The sequence below is a fragment of the Rutidosis leptorrhynchoides genome, chromosome 10, assembly GCF_046630445.1.
Source record: "Rutidosis leptorrhynchoides isolate AG116_Rl617_1_P2 chromosome 10, CSIRO_AGI_Rlap_v1, whole genome shotgun sequence".
Taxonomy (NCBI): Eukaryota; Viridiplantae; Streptophyta; class Magnoliopsida; order Asterales; family Asteraceae; genus Rutidosis; species Rutidosis leptorrhynchoides.
The window spans coordinates 325,892,089-325,901,099 of NC_092342.1; the positions used below are offsets into that span (position 1 = coordinate 325,892,089).

At 39.3% G+C, this 9,011-nt stretch overlaps 1 non-coding gene across 1 annotated transcript; it reads left to right on the forward strand.

The window, feature by feature from the left end:
• Positions 1 to 2,893: 2,893 nt before the first annotated feature.
• LOC139874053 (small nucleolar RNA R71) lies at positions 2,894 to 3,000 on the forward strand. The gene has a single exon (XR_011767756.1). It is a non-coding gene; the product is annotated as a small nucleolar RNA R71 (small nucleolar RNA).
• The last annotated feature ends 6,011 nt before the right edge of the window (positions 3,001 to 9,011 follow it).

Below are 9,011 nucleotides of genomic sequence, written 5' to 3' on the forward strand. Positions count from 1 at the left end.
AAACGTCGGTAAAAACCGGCATGCCCTAGAAAACTCCTAACTCCTCTAACATTGGTGGGATGTAGAAGTTTAGCAATTACATCTACTTTAGCTCTATCCACTTCAATTCCTTCCTTTGAAATTTTATGACCAAGAACGATGCCTTCTTTAACCATGAAATGACATTTTTCCCAATTAAGAAATAGATTTGATTGCTCGCATCTAATAAGCATTCGTTCAAGATTAACTAGACATGTTTCAAAAGTATCACCGAAGACTGAAAAGTCATCCATGAAAACTTCCATGCATTCTTCTATCATGTCGTGAAAAATCGCCATCATGCACCTTTGAAAGGTTGCAGGGGCGTTGCAAAGTCCAAATGGTATGCGTTTGTAAGCAAAAGTACCATAAGGGCACGTAAACGTGGTTTTCTCTTGGTCTTCGGGTGCGATCGGAATTTGAAAGTATCCGGAGAAACCGTCAAGAAAACAATAGTAACTGTTTCCGGCTAATTTTTCCAACATTTGATCAATGAAAGGTATGGGAAAGTGATCTTTTCTGGTGGCGTCATTTAATTTTCTATAATCAATACAAACACGCCATCCCGTTACAGTCCTAGTAGGAATAAGCTCATCTTTTTCATTTGTGATGACAATCATGCCACCCTTCTTAGGTACACATTGAACTGGGCTTACCCATGGACTATCAGAGATTGGATAAATTAAACCTGTATCGAGCAGTTTAATAATTTCTTTCTTAACAATATCTTACATATTTGGATTTAGTCTTCGTTGGCGTTGCACATATGTTTTATGACCTTCTTCCATAAGGATTTTATGTGTGCAATACGAAGGACTTATGCCTTTAATGTCATGAATCTTCCATGCAATAGCTGGTTTGTGAGCTTTTAGCACAGAAATGAGTTGAGATTTTTCATTTTCCGTAAGAGAAGACGATATTATTATAGGTAATTCAGATTCACCATGTAAATAAGCGTATTCCAAATGGTTTGGAAGTGGCTTTAAATATAATATCGGTGGCTCTTCTATCGATGATTTGTATCGATATCTGTCTTCCTCTTTTAACATTTGAAGTTCTTCTGTTGTTGGTTCGTATTCATTAGCCATGAGTGTATCGAACATTTCAACTTCATCAATCGGTTCAGTTCCTTCTCCTAAAGAACATTCTCCTGTTCCTTGTAATTCTGGAAATTCTTGTAACAATTCTGCATGTGAATCTATGGTTTGAATATAATAACATGTATCATCTGCAGATTTCGGTTGTTGCATGGCTCCGTCAATAGAAAAGGTAACACTCTCGTCCTCTATACTTAGGGTCAGTTTCTTACCAAACACGTCTATTATTGCTTTAGCCGTGTTTAAGAATGGTCTTCCTAATATGAGAGGAACTCGAGAATCTTCTTCCATGTCCAGAATAACAAAATCTACTAGAAATACTAAAGTACCAACTTTAACTAGCATGTTCTCCATTATCCCTCTAGGATATTTTACTGATCGATCTGCTAGTTGTATACTTATTCGTGCTGGTTTCAATTCTCCAAGGTCTAGTTTTGCGTATAATGAATACGTCATTAAATTTATACTAGCACCTAAGTCTGCCAATGCTTCTATTGAATTAAGACTACACAGAAAACATGGAATTATGAAACTTCCTGGATCTGAGAGTTTTTCTGGTAGTTTATTCAACAGCACTGCAAAACAATTAGCATTCATAGTAACGGCCGAGAGTTCTTCCATTTTCTTTCTATTTGTGATTAGATCTTTCAGGAATTTAGCATACATTGGCATTCCTGAAATCACATCAATGAAAGGAAGATTGACATTTATTTGTTTAAACATATCCAAGAATTTGGATTGCTCGGCTTCAAGTCTTTCTTTTCTCATTTTACTCGGGTAAGGAAGTGGTGGTTGGTATGGTTTAACATAAGGTTTTGCCTTAACTGTGTTATCTTCATTAACCTTTTCAACTACCGGTTCTTTTTCCTTTTCTTGCTCAGATTGTGGTTTCTGTGTAGTAGGAATAGAGTCATCAGAAATTACAGGAATTTCAGGTGGTTTAAGTGTAATACCACTTCTTGTGGTAATGGCTTTAGCTATTTCATTTCGGGGGTTAGCATTTGTATCGCTAGAAAGACTCCCCGGTTTTCTTTCACCTATCAACCTTGCTAGGTTGCTCACTTCTTGTTCCATATTTTGGATTGAAGCTTGTTGATTTCTAAATCCTTGAGCATTTTGTTCATTAGTTTGTTTCTGAGATGTGAAAAACTGCGTTTGAGATTCAACTAGCTTCGACATCATATCTTCTAAATTTGGCTTTTTATCATCGGTTTGTGGTGGTTTATTTGGAAAAATAGGTCTTTGCTGGTTGTAAGTATTATTAGATACTTGTTGATTGCTAGGACCTTGTTGGTTGTTGTATGGAACATTTCGGTTATAATTCTGATTTTGATTGTAGTTTGGTCTTAGCGGTTGATAATTATTTTGATAATTATTTCCAGGCCTTTGGTTCATGTATGAAACATTCTCTCTTTGTTCCATTGTTTGTTCAATACTGAGACAATCTTTTGTCAAATGTGGTCCTCCACACTGCTCACAACTAATTCGTATTGCGTGAATATCTTTCGTCATCTTTTCCATTCGTCTCTCGAAAGCATCTATCTTTACAGAAATGGAATCAAAGACATGGCTAGAATCGGCTCTAGCTGCTTTAGATGATCTAACGATGTCTTTTTCTTGATGCCACTCATGTGAGTGGGAGGCTGTGTTATCAATAATTTTGTAAGCTTCAGTTGAGGTTTTCTTCATAATTGGAACCACCAGCTGCTATGTCGATGTCTTTTCGTGTAGTAATGTCGCATCCTTGGTAGAATATTTGTACTATTTGATAAGTGTCTAAACCATGTTGAGGACGTCCTCTCAACAACTTTCCGAATCTTGTCCACGCCTCATATAAAGTTTCATTTGGCTTTTGTGTGAACCTAATAATTTCTCCTTGAAGTCTCACGGCTTTAGATGCCAGAAAGAATCTTTTAAGAAATTTCTCAACTAAGACATCCCATGTGTCAATCGCCCCTTCAGGTATCAATTCTAACCAATCTTTGGCTTCTCCCTTTAAAGTCCAGAGAAATAACATGAGATAGATCTGTTCATCCTTAACTTCTCTGATTTTGAATAGAGTACAAATCCTATTAAAGGTTCGAAGATGTTCGTTTGGATCTTCCTTCGGCGTACCACTAAATTGGCATTGATTAGTTATCATGTGTAGGATTTGTCCTTTGATTTCATAATCTGACGCATTAATGTCTGGTTGAGTAATTGCGTGACCTTGGCCAGTGCGTGTAGCTCTCATTCGGTCTTCCATACTTAGAGGTTCCTGATTTTCCATGATTGAATTTGTTGAATCTGAATCACTAGGGGATTCTGATTTAATGGTTTCTTCCTCGACAATCTATAGATGTATGATTTGTGGTTCAGGAGGAATAATTAGTGGTTCAGGATCTCTGAATTGTCCTTGAATATCCTTCGTGTTCTCAATTGTGAGGTCGGGTTCAAAAAATGGATTATCATAAATTTGAATTGGAGTACTTGTTCGACTAGTTGATGATTCTAAAGAAAAATCAACGGCGACAATATTGGCTAGATGTCTTGATCGAGTTACAGGTAGTGAACGTATAAAAGGTGGTGAACGTTTTGCTCGGTGCATTCAATGAATATCCTATTAGTTATAAAAATAAAAAAAATTATATAAGTTATCAAATTAATAGACTTTTCTAATTTTGCCCACGTTTCGAATAGCTAATAGATGCAGCAGGTAGCCAGGACCCTTTAAATCGGAAACTCACAACTCGCCACTAACAAATCCAACTATTACTACGAACCAGAAAATTTGAATGTCTATCAATTTAACCGCTTAAAATAAATTTTTTTTTGTCGAAATTTTGAAGATAAAATCTATGTCCTAAAAACTAGAGCGTAGAAACGAGAAAGAAAAAGAGTGCGTCGAAAAACGTCAAAAATAAAAGGTCGAAAAATAATAATAAGAAAGTAAAGTGTCGAAACTTAAAAGCCTAAAAACTAAATATTAAACTTACGTTTAAAGGTATTAAAGCTTAAAAGAAGTCTGTATCCAAAACGGCAATAACTTAATTAGGCACTAAAATCTCTTAAATACTAAAGCGATAAGTGACCTGTAAAATTCCAAAGCGCCTAATGTAAGACCCTAATCAGTTTGTACATCAGTGTAAATATGTTACATAGAGTGTGGGTGATGTTGTGCAGTTAAACAGAAGTCACTGAGTGAGCTGAGCCTAGTGCGCGCCGCGCATACTAATGGGAGCGCGCCGCGCACCCCTTACTGTAGCCGGGTTCCAGCTTTTTAAATTAGATATTTTGATGGGCATTTTGGTAAATTCACTTATGGACGGGTTAGAGACAGATAGGTCAGTTTGTGGAGCACCATTACTCCATAATCAACAACCTTATCACTTTAACTTTAATTCTAGAGAGAGATTGTGATTTTTGAGAGAGAAAGCTTAAATCCAAGAGGAAGGAGCTTGTTTTGGGTTAAAGTTCAAGCATTAAAGTCGTTCATCTTATCTCTAGCTTCGTTGTGGTAGTTGTGGTATGTTCTAATTTTATTTTCCTTACTTTGATTTAGTGTAAGGGTTAGGGTTTGAGTAAATGATGAACACAAAACCCATTATTGGTGATTTTGGGTGTTCTTGGGTAAAATTGAGTCTTGAATACTAATTGGTGACTAGTCTAGGGTTTCAAAGTATTAAATGATGTTTATGAACCCTAATTGGTGAGTTAATTGCTAACACACCTAGTTATTTAGTAAATGGGTGTTGGTTAGTTAGTGGATGACCCGAAATGGGTGTGTTGTCTTAAAATGGTTATTTGGGTAATAAATTGACCTAGTTTGGAAAGATGGGTATGAATTACCCTAATTATGTATTTGTTGGTGTTGTTGGACCTTAATCACTAGTTTTTAAGTGATTAGTGGTGGTCTTGACTTTAATTGGGCGGTTTTGTTATAAATGGGCGATTTAATACATTAAGTCATTAAATGCTCATGTGTAAGTGTTAGTATTGAGTCCACTTAGCTTGTGTGTTGATCAAGTACTTATTATATTAGGTACTTTTCTTTGAAGCTTGTGGAGGTTGAAATTGTCATCTAATTGCTAAGGTGAGTGGAATAATTATATGCGTATGTATATAATGTATCTATTTGTTGTAGCGTGAAAGCTGTAGTGTCGAGGTGTTAAGACACCACGTTTCACGTGAAGAGTGTAGCATCGAGGTGTTAAGATGCCACTCGGGTGTAGCATTGAGGTGTTAAGATGTCACCTAGGAGTGTAGTGTCGAGGTGTTAAGACACCACTCCATAAAATAATGAGTGTTGCATCGAGGTGTTAAGATGCCACTCGGGGTGATGTGCCGAGGTGTTAAGGTGCCACCCTAGGGGTTAGTGGTGCGAGGTGTTAAGTGCCCTAATGGATGTTATGAACACCGATGGCGTTTTCGCGAGCGCCGTTCCATTGTACTATTGGTCAACCATGGTTACTTGTGTTGTAAGCATATTATATCATTTCGAGTTATATTATTATGCGGTTGTTGCTAGCTTGTGGTATTGGAGATTATAGCTTGTTAATGTGACGATAAGCTAATTGTGTTGCTAGCATGTTTGCGGTTTGTGTAAGTGTATGCAAGTAGGTATAATTATATATGTATTCGTATAATTATTGCATTCACTAAGCTTTGCTTACCCTCTCATTGTTTACCATTTTATAGGTTCGGTTTTGGACAAGGGTAAGGGCATCGTATTGGACTAGAGATCCCGCTTGATGCTAGGGGACGCTTTTGGCTTTAGTAGCTCTTGGAGTTTGACCGGTAGTTGGGTAGTTTAATCCCAAACGCCGTGCTCATTGTGTAGTTTGGAACTTAAACTTTTTGGTGGTCGAAACTCTAAACTTGTATTAAACTTGTATTTTGGGTCGTGTGGGCCCCGCTTGTAAAATATCATTTTTATGTTTGATTCGTGTTAGTTTTACATATATAAGTTTGTTGTGAAAAGCGTTCGGTCTAAAAATGTCGGGAAGTGGTCCATCTTTTTGTGTATTAAAAACAGTTTGATCAGAGCCTGGAACGCCTTGTGCGCGCCGCGCACTTTCAGTGGAGCGCGCCGCGCACCACACCTGAGCAGCAGTTTAAATTTTTTTTTTTTTGGGACTGTTTATGGTCGGTTATCGGGTTGGGTTGTTACAAGTGGTATCAGAGCATGGTCTAAGGGATTTAGGTGACTTGAGATAGGTGCCTAGACTTAGACTTTTTGTGTGTGCGTTATGCGGGACTTGTAGAACTTTGGGTCGGATAGGGATTGGTTTGTGCATAGGTTTATGTGAACTAATCATGCGCTATTTGTTTGTGTTGTGTTTAGCAATCATCAAGCGAGATGGACGTTGTACTAGCAAGTTAATGCGATGTGCTCGCGTAACAATGATTAGCTACCATTGTTACGGGCGCAAATCGTGTTAAACAAGCAATGTACGACGATTGTTGAGCGAGATGAAGTAGTGTGGCATATATGTATGTATTTATGTAAATTGTCCTTTCGTTTTGTGGTTTAACCTAATTCGTTTTATAGAATGAAGACGAGAAACGGTCCCGAACATGATAACGGAAGTACAAGCGAGGACGCCGAGTTTTCGGCCAAGGTTGAGGCTGTCTTTAAAAAGTTAAAAGCAGATTTTCTTACGGACGTCCGAAAAGTCTTCCAAGATTCAGTCGATGGGCAAGTGACCGATTTGATAAATGAACGAATGAAGGCCACTATCGAAGAGGCCCTTGATGCTAGAAACCTTTATCCTCGCGGTGAAGGAGGTGAAGGAAGGCGGGACTTCTATTATAAGAATTTCAAGGACACTCAACCCCCGATGTTTAATGGGGTGCGAGATCCTTTGAAGAGTACATGTTGGATCTCCGATATCGAGGGAGCTTTCCGTACCGCGGAATGCCCTCCTGAGAAGAAAACAAGGTTTGGTTCAAGCATGTTGCGGGAGGAAGCTAAGTTGTGGTGGGACGATAAGATCAACTTATATGGCGAAGAACAATGTATGGGCTTGACTTGGGAAGAGTTCAAGAAAGAGTTTTTCAAAGAATACCGAACTTCTTCCGACCTCGATAGAATCCGGGACGAGTTGCACCATTTGCAACAAGGTTCCATGGATTTGGTTACCCTCAAGTCCACATTCTTGGCAAAGACTCGTTTTTGCCCGGAATATGTTGGTGATGATCATAAGCTCATGAAGGATTTCTACCGTACTTTGAATGATGAGTACAAGGGGAAGATTAGTCGGGGTATGGCTAAGTCTTTTGATGAATTGTTCGAGTTGGCTCGGGGTTTTGAGCCGGAGGTTCCAAGAAAGAGTGATTTCATGTTTTCCAAAAGAAAGTTTGAAGGTTTTAGTTACTCTAACGCCTCAAGCAAGAAGAGCAAGAGCAAGAGGGGGGCCGAAAGTGTCAATAGTGCAAAGAAGGGCACTACCGGTGGGTTTTCTTATACGTGCTACAATTGTAGGCAACCGGGTCATATGGCTCGTGAGTGTCCGAAACCATCTTCTGGAAACAAGGTCACTTGTTTTAATTGCGGCAAAGAAGGGCATAAGAAGCCGGAGTGTCCCGACTTGCGAAACGACAATGTGAAGCGGTTAGAGAAGGCGGCAGGTACGGCTAGGGGTCGCAACTACTTGATGACTAATGATGAAGCCAAACAATCGAACAAAGTTGTCTCAGGTAATTTCATGGTTAATTCTAATCCGGCGAGGATTCTTTTCGATAGCGGTGCAAATTTGTCGTTTGTGTCTCCTAAATTTGTGCCTAAACTTAATAGACCGTTAGCTAAGTTAAGTCGTCCGATAGAAGTCGAAATAGCGGACGGCAAGACGGTGCTAGTGGTTGATGTGTGTGAAAATTGTGATGTTGTTTTTGGTGCCGAAACCTTTAAAATTGATCTCATTCCAATGACCTTGGGCGATTTTGATATTGTCGTTGGTATGGATTGGCTCGATCGTTATAGAGCTGATATTGCATGTCATGATAAGTTTATTCGTGTGAAGACCCCAAGTGGGGGAGAGTTGATTATTCATGGTGATAAGCGAAGGAGACCGGTGCCGATATGCACTTTTGCACGGGCACGTCGTCTCGTTGTTACCGGTGGCATGGCTTTCCTTGCTCATGTTGTTGATACTCGCAATGAGCCACCACCCATTCGTGAAATTCCAGTGGTTAATGAATTTGAAGACATTTTTCTGGATGAGTTACCGGGTGTTCCGGCGGAAAGACAAGTTGAATTTCGCATTGAGTTGGTTCCGGGGGCTACCCCCATTGCTAAAACTCCTTATCGTTTAGCGCCGAAGGAAATGAAAGAGTTGTTAAATCAAACCCAAGAGCTACTTGAAAAGGGTTTCATTCGACCGAGTGCTTCGCCATGGGGCGCTCCAGTTTTATTCGTGAAAAAGAAGGATGGTAGTATGCGGATGTGCATCGATTACCGGGAGTTGAATAAAGTGACGATCAAGAATCGTTATCCGTTACCTAGGATTGACGATTTGTTTGATCAACTTCAAGGTGCAACGTATTTCTCGAAAATCGACCTACGGTCCGGCTATCACCAAATGCGGGTCCGTGAGGAAGACATTGAGAAAACGGCCTTTCGAACGCGTTATGGGCATTTTGAGTTTGTTGTGATGCGTTTCGGTCTTACGAATGCACCGGCGGCATTCATGGATCTTATGAACCGAGTGTGCCAACCTATGTTGGACAAGTCGGTAATAGTGTTCATTGACGACATACTAGTCTACTCGAAAAGTATGAACGAACATGAACATCATTTGCGTGAAGTATTGAAGACGCTACGAAAGGAGAAGTTGTATGCAAAGTTCTCCAAATGTGAATTTTGGCTAAGGGAATTCAATTCCTTGGTCATATTGTGAACGAAAACGGTATTCAAGT